At 47.5% G+C, this 13,276-nt stretch overlaps 1 long non-coding RNA gene across 1 annotated transcript; it reads right to left on the bottom strand.

Moving 5' to 3' along the window:
- Positions 1 to 9,462: 9,462 nt before the first annotated feature.
- LOC147583624 (uncharacterized) lies at positions 9,463 to 13,275 on the bottom strand. The gene is made up of 2 exons (XR_015248415.1): positions 10,823 to 13,275; positions 9,463 to 10,235 (listed from the first exon to the last, which is right to left on the bottom strand). It is a non-coding gene; the product is annotated as an uncharacterized LOC147583624 (long non-coding RNA).
- Position 13,276: the final 1 nt, after the last annotated feature.

Raw genomic sequence — 13,276 nt, 5'->3', positions numbered from 1 at the left:
GGCAGAGAGAGAGGGAGACACAGAATCGGAAACAGGCTCCAGGCTCTGAGCCATCAGCCCAGAGCCCGACGCGGGGCTCGAACTCACGGACCGCGAGATCGTGACCTGGCTGAAGTCGGACGCTTAACCGACTGCGCCACCCAGGCGCCCCGAAAAAAAAAATTTTTTTTTTTTAAAAAGAAGTGCTGGGGGAACATTTGCCCAGGTCCCTCACCCACATGATCCAGAAAACAGGGCTCAGAGCCCTTCCTCCCTCTGGGGTGTCTCATTCAACATGGGATTCAATTCAACGAATAAACTACGAATTCCAGCTGGGTTCATGTGAGAACACGGTGATGAAAGAGGAATTTTCGCGGGGTAGGAGGAAAACAGGAATTACACAGAGGGAAAAAGAGAAGTCAGGGCTCGAAGGCGAGAGGCTCTGGGAGCAAAGCCTTGTTCTCATGAACTGCGGTGGGGCTAAATGCAGGGGAGTGAGGCAGGAAATACAGGTGAAGGTTCTGTCCATGACTCCTCTCCCACGCGTCAGGCACTGTGCCGGACAACCAGAACACCGCAGAGAAACCCAGAAGCGCTGGCCCCGGAGGCTACAGGCTGAGCAAGATGGCGGAAAAGTCAAGGCCGTGGAGTGCAGGGGACTTTCGCACTGAGAGCCACAGCAGGCAAAGGTGTCCACTCTCTAGGCAACCCGTTCTTCTGGTGTAGGGAGGACCTCTTTCATTTCTTTTTTTTAAAGTGTATTTATTTATTTTGAAAGAGAGAGAGAGCAAGTGGGGGAGAGGCAGAATCTCAAGCAGGCTCCACACTGTCAGTGCAGAGCCCGACACGGGGCTTGAACTCACGAACTGCGAGATTGAGCCCTGAGCCAAAATCGAGAGTTGGCCACTTAACGGACTAAGCCACGCAGGTGCCCCAAGGGGAGGCTTCTTAAGAACAGGCTAGGGGCGCCTGGGTGGCGCAGTCGGTTAAGCGTCCGACTTCAGCCAGGTCACGATCTCGCGGTCTGTGAGTTCGAGCCCCGCGTCGGGCTCTGGGCTGATGGCTCAGAGCCTGGAGCCTGTTTCCGATTCTGTGTCTCCCTCTCTCTCTGCCCCTCCCCCGTTCATGCTGTGTCTCTCTCTGTCCCAAAAATAAATAAATGTTGAAAAAAAAAATTAAAAAAAAAAAAAAAAAAAAAGAACAGGCTAGTTAAGGGGCATCTGGGTGGCTCAGTCCGTTAAGCGTCCGACTTCGACTCAGGTCACGATCTCGCGGTCCGTGAGTTCGAGCCCCGCGTCGGGCTCTGGGCTGACGGCTCGGAGCCTGGAGCCCGTTTCAAATTCTGTGTCTCCCCCCGCCCCTCCCCTGCTCGAACTCTATGTCTCTCTCAAAAAAATAAACGTTAAAAAAATGTTAAAAAAAAAAAAAAAAAAAAAGCTAGTTAAGTAAACACGACCCGGGTGAAGGTGAGGTTCAGGCTGGTGGGTCCTGACAGCAGAGCTAGGCTAGGAGTGAGGAGAAAGGGTAGCAGGAGCTGAGTTCGCAGAAGTCAGCACCCGGCCTTGCTGGCTGGGAAACCTGGAGCTTTTCCCGAGGGTGTCGGCAGGCGAGTGCCACAACACCTTGGTTTTGCAGGGTGTCCCCGCACCGGAAGGTGGGGAGACAGGGAGGGGAAGCCACCAGGAACTTCTGCAGATACTTCTGCAGATACCTTCTGAGAAGCGAGAAGGTCTACACCAAGGCCTCCGTGCCCTGGCCGTGGGGGGCTGGGAAAGAAAGGGGGAGAGAAGCAGGAATGCCATCTTGTCACGGTGCCGGAGGCGAGTCCACCATCTCAGGGCCAGCGTCGTTTCCTGCCTTGCGGACCGCCACCTTGTCACTGTGTCCTCACATGGGCAGGGGATGAAGGGGAACGTTCTCTGGGGCCTTTTTATTTTTTTTTTTTATTTTTTTTTTTTAACGTTTATTTATTTTTGGGACAGAGAGAGACAGAGCATGAACGGGGGAGGGGCAGAAAGAGGGGGAGACACAGAATCGGAAACAGGCTCCAGGCTCTGAGCCATCAGCCCAGAGACTGACGCGGGGCTCGAACTCACGGACCGCGAGATCGTGACCTGGCTGAAGTCGGACGCTTAACCGACTGCGCCACCCAGGCGCCCCTCTCTGGGGCCTTTTTAATGAGGACAGCAATCCCATCACCGGGGCCTCACCCTCCTGACCTCACCCAAAGGCCCCATCTCCCAATATCAGCACATGAGGGGTTAGGGCTTCAACACATGAATTTGGGGGTGGGGGTGGGGAGAGGAGAGGCCACAGATCCATGGCAGAACGGGATGCTTTAAATCAGAGTATCAAGTCCTGGACACATCCCATTTATAAAACTGACCAGGATCAACACAGCAAAAGCTTTGAGAGCTCCTCTTTGGTGTGGAATCCTGCCCGGGTTTCAGACCGGCCTGTGGGTAACACACAAGCAGCAGCCCACAAGAGCATAGCAAAGGCTTTGAAAAGTAATTGACATTTAAAACATAGCCCACAAAAGGGGGCCAGGACATGCGTTCCTAATATCAACAGACGGACTGCCTGCTAAAATAGATACGTAAAAAGGGGAGAGTCTCATAACCTTGTCCTCCAAATGCCCAGGATACCATCCAAAATCACTCATAACAAGAGCCAAGGAAATCTCATACTCGAATGAGAAAGGATAATCCGCAAATACCAGTACGGAGACAACACAGATGTCGGAATTATCTGACAAGGATTGTGAAGCAGTTATATAAATGCTCCAACAAGCAATTACAAGCTCTCTTTAAGCAAATGGGAAAAGTAAAAACATCTCAGCAAAGACATGAAAAAGACAATGAAGAACCAACTGGAAATTTTAGAAGTCAAAGATACAATAACTAAAGTCAGCAAACGACAAAAATAACACTGGCCGAGCGTAAAAGCAGAGTGGAAAATACAGAGGAAAGGATCAGCGAGCATGCAGATAGCTAATAAAATTATCTAATTTGAACAAGAAGAAAATCATTTTCTTTTTTTTTTCTTTTTAAGTGATCTCTATGCCCGACATGGGGCTCGAACTCACCACTCTGACATCAAGAGTTGCATGCCCTACCAACTGACTGAGCCAGCGAGGTGCCCCAATAATTTTCATTCTTTTTTTAAATTTATTTAATGTTTATTTATTTTTGAGACAAGGAAAGAGAGTGAATGGGGGAAGGGCAGAGAGAGAGAGAGAGAGAGAGAGAGAGAGAGGGATAGAGGATCCAAAGCAGGCTCATGGTGAAAGCAGAAAGCCCAATGCAGCACTCAAACTCACGAACCGTGAGATCATGACCTGAGCCAAAGTCAGACACTAACCGACTGAGCCACTCAGGTGCCCCCCCTCCAATAATTTTCTTTTTAAAAAAAGGAACATAGTCTTAGGACCTGTGGGACAATAACAAAAGATCTAAACTTTATGTCACTGGAGTTACAAAAGGAGAGGATGTCTGCCTTCACCACTTCTATTCAACACAGGGCCACATCTAGCCAGAGCAATTAAGCAAGAAAAAGAAATAAAAGACTTAATCTCTGTTCACAGATGACATGACCTCATATATAGATAACCTTAAAGATTCCACAAACACTTAAAAATTCCACAAACACACAAAAGAAACTGTTAGAACTACTAATAAAGGAAATCAGAAAAGTTGCAGGATACAAAATCAACATGCAGGGGCACCTGGGTGGCTCAGTCAGTTAAGCATCCGACTCTTGATTTTGGCTCAGGTCATGATCTCACGGTTCTGCCAGCACAGAGCCTGCTTGGGATTCTCTCTCTCTCTCTCTCTCTCTCTCTCTCTCTCAAAATAAATAAATAAACATTAACAAAATCAACAAGCAAAAATCAGTTGCATTTCTAGTACACCAACAATGAGCTGTCTGAAAAAGATTATGAAAGCAATTCCATTTGCAATGGCATCAAAAAGAATAAAATAATTAAAAACTAACTTAACCACAGAGGCAAAAGACTGAAAACTACAAAATACTGCTGGAAGAAAGTAAAGAAGACACAAATTAATGGAGAGACATTCTGTGTTCATGGGCTGGAAGACTTGGTATTGGTTCATGGGCTGGAAGACATTGGTTAAGATGTTAGTACCACCCAAACCAAACTACAGATTCCGTGCAATCCTATAAAAAATCCCAATGGTATTTTTTTATAGAAATAGAAAAATCCATCCTAAAATTCATATGGCATCTCAAAGAATTTCAAATAACCAAAACAATCTTGAAAAAGAAGAATAAAGTTGGAAGACTCCTACTTCCTGATTTCAAAACTTTTTACAAAGCAAAAATAATCAAAAAAGTGTGATGCTGGCATAAAGACAGACATATAGGCCAAAGGAATAGGATAGAGAGCCCAGAAATAAGCTCCCACAGATGTAGTCAAATGATTTTTGACAAGAGTGCCAAGACCATTCAATGGGGAAAAGGACAGTCTTTTCAACAAATGATGCTGGGAGACCTGGATCTCCTCACACAAAAGAATGAAGTTGGACCCTTACCTCACACCACATACAAAAATTAACTTGAGGTGCCTGGGTGGCTCAGTTGGCTAAGCATCCAACTCTTGGTTTCAGCTCAGGTCACAATCTCACGGTTTGAAAGTTTGTGCCCCACATCGGGCTCTGCACTGACAGTGCAGAGCCTGCTTGGGATTCTCTCTCCCCCCACCTCTGTCCTGTGCTCACTCTCTCTCTCTCTCTCAAAATAAATAAACTTTAAAAAAAATTAACTCAAAATGGATCAAAGGCCTAAACGTAAGGGCTAAACCTATAAAACTCTTAGAGGAAACATAGGGGGGAAGCTTTATGACATTGGATTTGGCAATGATTTCTTAGATATTACTGTAAAAGCACAGACAACAGAAGACAACAAATTTGCCCTACAACAAATTTTAAAACTTTTTTTACATCCAAGGACACAATCAACAGAGTGAAAGGCAACCCATGAAATGGGAGAAAACATTTGCAAATCATACATGTGATAAAGGGTTAGTATCCAGAAGATACAAACAACTCCTATAATTCAACAGCAAAAAATAAACAACCCATTTCAAAACTGGGCAATGGATGAGAATAGGCATATTCAAGTGGAAATTCAATAGCGGTCTCCAAAGAAGATACACAAATGGTCAATAAGTACATGTAAAAATGTTCAACGTCACTAATCATTAAGGAAGTGCAAAATAAAACCGCAAATGAGATACCACTTCACACTCATAGGATGGCCACTATACCCCAAAAAGAAAAACAAAACAAAACAAAACAGGAAATAAGATGTGTCCGTGCGGATGTGGGAATTGAAACACTTGTGCACTGTCAGACGGGATGTAAAAGGGGGTATGATGTTGCTATGGAAAACAGTATGGTGGTTCTTCAAAAGAATTAAACATAGACTTGCCATAGGATCCAGCAATCCCACCTCTGCATATATGCCCAAAAGAATCGAAAACAGGATCTTGAAGAGATCTTTGTATACCCACATTCCTAGCAGCGTTATTCCCAAGAGCCAAAAGGTGGAGTCAACTCAAGTGTCCATCAACGAATGAATGAATTAAGCAAAACGTGGCGCATCCATACAATGGAATATTGTCCAGCCTTAAAAAGGAAGGACTATCAGACACCTGCTGCAGCATGAATAAACCTATAGGACATTATGCTGAGTAAAATAAGCGAATCACAAAGGGACAAGTACTGGATGATTTCTATCAGGCCCGCATGCAGTGGAGAAGGAGCAGTTTCTGAAACAAAAGGTGGGAAGTGTACTGAGTATAAAATAATGACAATCCCCACAGATCCAAGGGGACTGTGACCAAATGGCAAGCACCCACGGGACCTCAACAGACCTCTCTACTGGGGCCCAGTCTCACTCCCACCCTCATCGTCCTGAGCAGACTCTGCCCAGGACTAAACTCATGGGCTGTGTGGCCCCCACAGCAGCCATGTTTGAACCACCCAGCTCGGACCTGACTTGGGTTCAGAACAGAGCATAGGACAGACTCAGCAGACATTTCCCCAGACGGTGGAATGCGACCAAGAAAGAATCTATTCTCTTCCGGGCACCTGACCCTGTTGGTTCATGGAAATCTAACAGCTCTAGGGGCCACCGCTGTGAGTGGAAAACTGGAAAGCAGAGAAGTCTAATTGCTAGGAAACAGGAGGGAAGGAGACGCCTGGAGAAAAGGCACAGGAAGGGGAAACAGTACCTTCCAGGCTTCTGGGCAGCTTTCCACTCCGGTGCTTTCCAGGAGTCCGGCTGCTTTCTGGCCTCGGGTTCCATGAGGTACTGCTGAGTTCATGGGATGAATTCCTTTCTTGTAAGCTACCTGAAGTTGATTTCTCTTACAAAATCACAAATAATATAGATTAATGGGGATTTCAGGGTGTTGATCAGGAAGGAAGGCTGTTCTTTGTTGTTGTTGTTGTTTTTTTTTTAAATTTTTTTTTTCAACGTTTTTTATTTATTTTTGGGACAGAGAGAGACAGAGCATGAACGGGGGAGGGGCAGAGAGAGAGGGAGACACAGAATCGGAAACAGGCTCCAGGCTCTGAGCCATCAGCCCAGAGCCTGACGCGGGGCTCGAACTCACGGAGCACGAGATCGTGACCTGGCTGAAGTCGGACGCTTAACCGACTGCGCCACCCAGGCGCCCCTGTTGTTGTTGTTTTTTAATGTTTATTTACTTTTCAGAGAGAGAGAGAGAGCAAGTGGGGAGGAATGGGGAGGCGGGGGACACAGAATCCAAAGCAGGCTCCAGGCTTTGAGCTGTCAGCACAGAGCCTGACGATGCAGGGCTTGAACTCACAAGTGGTGAGATCATGACCCGAGCTGAAGTTGACACTCAACCAACTGAGCCACCCGGGCGCCCCCGCAATGGTCAAGGCTTTAGGTTCTCTAGAAGCAGGGCCTCCCACATCCCCTGTGACATCAGCCGGAACACGAGGCCCCAGGCTTGGGACAATGGTCTAGAACACCAAGTTACAGCTTAAGGGGAAAACATCTGTCTGAAACATCTGGTACGAGGGGATATTCCTGGGAGGAGACCACCCAGAGTCTGCTCATCCTGAGGACTAAATTCTGTAGACATACTCCTCCTAGTTCCATCTCAAGGGAACCAAATAAGCTGGGCTCTCCAGAGCAATCCCAACTTCAGATGTGCTACCGATATCCGACCCTGTGTCAACATTTTTGGTGAAGAAATATGGTCACCATAAATCTATCCCAAGAGGCTTCCAAAGGTTTTCAAAGACACCTCTCTCGGGGCGCCTGGGTGGCTCAGTCGGTTAAGCATCCAACTTCAGTTCAGGTCACAATCTCGAGGTTTGTGAGTTCGAGCCCTGTGTTGGGCTCTGTGCTGACAGCTCAGAGCCTGGAGCCTGTTTCAGATTCTGTGTCTCCCTCTCTCTGCCCCTCCCCCTCTCTCAAAAATAAATATTAAAAAAAAAAAATTTTTTTTTTAAAAAGACATCTCTCTCTCTTGGGGTGCCTGGGTGGCGCAGTCGGTTAAGCGTCCGACTTCAGCCAGGTCACGATCTCGCGGTCCGTGAGTTCGAGCCCCGCGTCAGGCTCTGGGCTGATGGCTCAGAGCCTGGAGCCTGTTTCCGATTCTGTGTCTCCCTCTCTCTCTGCCCCTCCCCCGTTCATGCTCTGTCTCTCTCTGTCCCAAAAATAAATAAACGTTGAAAAAAAAATAATAAATAAATAAAAATAAAATAAAATAAAAAGACATCTCTCTCAAGTACATAGTACTGCTTACCCCCCAGAGAAAGGACCTGGTGATCAGAAGATTCTGGATGGCAGGTATTTCACAAGGACCAGGGAGCTAGTGCTGCTGTTACTTTTGAAGCCAGAAAGCACCTTCTGTATTGGGCTAACTTTTTATATAATATAAGTACACAGGAAGAGAATGTACCTTGCATATTGTACGTTAAGCTAGGCAAACCGACAGTGACAGTGAGAGGGTAAACAACTGAACAGATCGCGAAGCTTCCATGAATGATAATGTTCAGAGTTACCAAAGGCCTTCCAGTGAGCGCACTTGAAGGTTGCCCCTACATTAGGCTTTTAAAATCAAAGCATTTTTTTCTTCTAAGAAGGTTTTTCCAGAAAGCTTCTCCACCCCCTGCCCCCAACTTCCACCAACCCCCAATCTCATTCTCTCTGTAACAGGTGCCCCACCTGCCCAGATACTCACACCAAAACCCAATCACCCCCACGCCCTCCCTTCTCTTAGCCCTCCCCTCTCTCGACTACTCACAAATCCGCAGAAGTACCTTCCAGATGTCAATTCTACCTCCTAAAGGTTACGAGGTTTAGAATCGAGCCACTACACCCTTGAACAAGGGTGACAGTAATTTTAAAGCAGTTGAAATGTATCATTTTTATGCCACTTAATTTATCAGAGAAGCTCAGAGTCCCCTGTCCTCACGTTCTCCAGGCAGTTGCCGCCTCATTTCCGTGAGCCCCTCAGGAGAGATGCAAAGGACTGGCCTGATGGGTCATAGACAGTCACTCAACAAACTTTGTGGAAATAGTGTTTTCAAAATGGAGTGTTTGCTGTTTGTGGGTTCGAGCCCCATGTCAGGCTCTGTGCTGACAGCTTGGAGCCTGGACCCTGCTTCGGATTCTGTGTCTCCCTCTCTCTCTGCCCCTCTCCCACTCATGCTCTCTCTCTCTCTCTATCTCTCAAAAATAAACATTACAAAAATAAAATGAAATGAAGTAAAATAAAATAAAATAAAATAAAATAAAATAAAATAAAATGGAGAGGAACATGGAGGAAGAATCCTATTCCCAAGTCACTGCTCAGACAGTCTAGAACATTACCTCCTCAGGACACTGTTTAGAAACTATAAAAATGGATATCTCAGAGCCTGTCTGTTTGGATGTCTGTCTGGTCTTCTAAATGGGGGATGGAGACTTGGCACAAGTCTTGGCCGCGTCCATGCTGGTCTCCAGTGCAACGTGTGTGACCCATCAGAGAGAACGATGAACTCATGGCCAAGGGTATGATGAGTGTGGAAATAGGAGTTTTGGATTTGGAGACCCATTCCCATGGGGAGGGTTTTATTTGAGGTGTGCTGACAAGTGAACCTGTTTATAAAAGTCCTGTTTCTGAGTATCCAAAAGAGATGCCTAGAGGCGCCTGGGTGGCTCAGTCAGTTAAATGTTCGACTTCGGCTCGGGTCATGATCTGACAGTTCATGAGTTCGAGCTCCGCGTCGGGCTCTGTGCTGACAGCTCCGAGCCTGGAGCCTGCTTCAGTTTCTGTGTCTTCCTCTCTCTCTGCCTCTCCCCTGCTCGTGTTCTGTCTCTCTCTCTCTCAAAAATAAATAAACATTAAAAAATATTTTTAAAAAAGGAGATATCTATCTTTTGAAATACCCAAGAATTGCTGACCTTGGGGGCTGTCTCCTCTTCTCAGGCTGAATCTGTACTGAAGAGATTTTTATTGATTGGTATGTTTTGCTTACAAATGTTTTAGATGCTTTTTTTGTAAGGTGCATAAATCCAAGCAGCATGAAATTGCTCTCATAGGACTGATACATAAAGTAAAATGTTCACGTCCACTTGTACGGATGTAACCCATCATTCTTAAGGCTCTGCTGGAATTCTCTTCCAGAAAAAAAAAAACACATTTTTTTTTATGTTTATTTATTTACTTTAGAGAGAGAGAGAGCAAGCATGAGCAAGGAAGGGGCAGAGAGAAAGAGAAAGAAAGAATCCCAAGCAGGGCCCACACTGTGAATGTAGAGCCTAACTCGGGGCTTGAACCCATGAACTGTGAGGTCATGACCTGAGCTGAAATCAAGACTCGGACGCTTAACTGACTGAGCCACCCAGGAGCCCCTAAAAAAACATGCTTCTTTGGAACCTGGTTTAGTTCCTGGAAAATAACTGATGTATAACACAGGATTCCTTTGTTCAAGGTCAAAAAAGAGCCTTAGAAGATGTCTCACCCCTTGAAGCCCATCGGCTTCGTTCTGTCCCATTGGCGTGGTGTCTTCTCCGAGGTCTGAACAGTCCTGATTGTTGCTCTTTGGGAAACTTGACTCCCTGGAGGTGAGGAGACACGGTCTCCTCTCTCTGATGTAGGAAAGGGCCACCAGGATAAAGCACCTGCTGGGCTGGAGGCCAGCTCTGGGAGAACTTGAGAAATGCAGTGGGAGAAGACCTTGAAGGGAGGGTCCAGCTACATGGTCTGGCTATGGGGAAGGGCAGATAAAGTTAGCGTGGGGCCGGGAGGGGCCGGGACGGGCCGGGACCCACCTCAGCGGGGCTCAGAGCCTGAAATGGGAAGGCAGAAACTTGGGCTGCCTTGGCATCCGGTACAGCCCTAGGGTCTGGAACAACACTCACAATACGTTATGAGACACAAAACGTATCCGGTGGATGAATGAATGGAGCGTTTGCCTATAGCACAAGCACCCTGCTTTAGGAGAAACTCCTAAATATAATACCCCATTCAAAGCAGCGCTGATGTCACTCAAGGCTTACTTCCTCCTGCTCTGAGCACATTGCTAGCTCAGTTTGTCTGAGGTAGTCAGCATCAAACGGGCTAACGTTAGTTGCTAAGCCTCAGAGGCTTCCCCCTTTTACAAGACCACTTCCTGACCAGGAAGCTTTCAGTGTTTCATAATTGTCCGAATGTTTCCATTTGGAAACGCCTCTAAAGTAAAGGGCGTTACAAGGGTGTGATGTTTCTGGAAGCTTCCCACAACCTTCCCACCTCCAGGTGTTCAGCAGCTCCTCTGCCTGTAGTTAACAAACAAACGTGACGGGACATTTGTACCTTGAGAGGCTTCAGTGACGGGTCGTCCGTGCCCCATCTTCATGACAGCGACCTCATTCAGATCCTACCATCCCCAGAGTCTGTACAGAACTCGAGACAAGAAGAAGGAAAGGTAGTGAAGAAGGCAGAGGAGAGAACGAAACTGAGGAAGATAAAACCCACAGAGGAGAAAGCTGGCTTCGTTTTCTGGAAAGACTCTCACACAGGAGTTAGAAGAATCCATTCTTGACCCGATTCATCTGACTGACAGAGGCTAGCCAGATTCATTTAGTTTGATTAGTACAACATGCAACTACGCCAGCTGTGAACAGGACTTCAAGCCTCAGGATGAAGCCATGTCGTCCAGGGTCCTGGACGCAACCAGCGGAACAAATCCCATCAACCGTCAGGGATTTCTACCTAAGAAAGCAGGCGCTCTCTCCTGAAGTTTCTGTATTGACTGTTCTTGGCCCGAGGATATTAATCCGGGCTTGGCAGAATCCCATAGCAACCTCAGACACCGTCTTAGCCTGCAAGGAAGAAGGCCAGGGAGATTCCATCATCCAGACCAACCCGGCCAGTGAGCTGAGGCTGCCCTGAATGTCTTCGAGAGCCGAGGAAGTATCACTGATCACTAGTTGATCAGCTTGTCCCTGATCAACTAAAATCAGGGACAAATGTCATATCATCCCATCAGGACTCAAACCCAGATCAAGACCACCATCTCCCAAAGAAAGCGGCTTTCCCGGTTTATCAAGACCCCACGGGGACGGCTCTGGCCCCCACAGATCTATGCTTCTCTGTCCCCCTGGCTGCGGTCCTTGTGGTCTCTGTGAAGGACCAAGACTTTCCCTTGGTCAAGGCCAACGACCAACTCTCAGCTACATCCTGCTCACCTCCCTTTTCCTGTGTTTCCCCTGTTCCTTATTCTTCACTGCCCTCCCAACAAAAGCACCTGCACACTTCATCAGCACTGGATGCAGTAAGGGCTCTGTCACTGCCTTCTACGGTGTCCAGGGATCTCTAGGCTCCGTGGCCCCGGGGAGCACCGCTGGGGCTCTCCTGGCCAGGAGTCTGCCTGACCCCGTCAATGAAGCCAAGTTCAAGCATGCCGGTGCCCCGCAATGTCTGGGTCACCTCCCTCCTCGTCCATCACAGCACCAAGGGGAAGGTCAACGGGGCCATGGAGATCCTTTCTGTCTTGGCCTCCAGCGCAGAGCTACTAGGCTGCCTCTTTGCCCCCGAGGGCTTCCTTATTATTTTCTTCCCAGCTCTGGTAAGAACACCCTGCAAGAGGTCCCAAGGAGGACGATCACCTGTTACACGAACAGAGAATTTCACATAGAAGTGTTAACCAGGGTGTGTGTTTTCTATTGCTGCTATAGCAAGCTATCGCAAGTTTAGTGGCTAAAAACAGCACACATTCATCATCTTTCAGTTCCGAAGGTTAGAAATCTGACACAGAGGTCATTGGGCTGTGCTCCTTTCTGGAAGCTCTATAGGGCTGAACCCATTTCTTTGCCTCTTGCAACCTCTACAGGTTTTCGGTCCCGCCCCCTCTCTCTCAGGCCACTCCCCCTCGTCACATCTCCCTCTGATCTTCTTCGGTTTCCGACTGCCGCTTTTAAGGACCCTTGTGATGAAGATGGGGCCCACCCAGATAACCCAGGATAGTCTCCCCATCGCAAGTCCTTAATGTAATCACGTCTACAGAGTCCCTTGTGCCATGTAAGGCGACTTATTCAAGGCCCTGGGGATTAGGTCATGGATATCTTTGGGGGACAATTATTCTGCCCACCACACCCAGCAACTGAAGCACTGAAAAGGCAAAACAAGAGTTCTCCAACAATTACAGAAAGCCGCCCCTCTCCCTAGGGCTGGAGGAGGAAAGGAAAGAGGCTAAAAATATTAAAACTTGGAAGCCTGGGAGAGGGGCAGGAACCCAGAACTCTGACAAAGGGGTGCATCTCAGCTGGCGGCGGAGTTCGTAAGGGGGCTCGGCAAACTGGTTCTGTAAGTGCTGGGAGACCCCCAGCTGCACACACCGCCCCCCTCCCCGGGCAAAGGCAACGGTACCAACCTAGATCCTGAACACCCAGTTCTGCTTCCTGCGTTGCTCTATACGATTGCCTCCCTTTTATCCTCATTGATGATCAACTTCCATGTATGTAGGGATATGAAGCTTCCCTTCTTAATAAATCCCAGTGTTTAAAAAGAAGCATATAGGGAGGCTCCTGGGGGGCTCCGTCGGTTGAGCGTTCGACCCTTGATTTCGGCTCAGATCATGATCCCAGGGTGATAGGATCGAGCCCTGCATCAGGCTCCAAGCCCAGCTTGGAGCCTGCTTAAGATTCTCTCTCTCTCTCTCTCTCTCTCTCTGCTTCTGCCCCTCTCCCTTGCTCACATTCTCTCTTTAAAATAAAAAAAATTTTTAAAAGTCAGATGCTACTCATGCAATGAGAAAAAACTTTTTTT

This window comes from Puma concolor, chromosome A2, assembly GCF_028749965.1.
Source record: "Puma concolor isolate L17-30 chromosome A2, mPumCon1.1.hap2, whole genome shotgun sequence".
Taxonomy (NCBI): Eukaryota; Metazoa; Chordata; class Mammalia; order Carnivora; family Felidae; genus Puma; species Puma concolor.
Note: the sequence above shows the minus strand (reverse complement) of the source record. Positions and strands in the feature narration are given on the sequence as shown.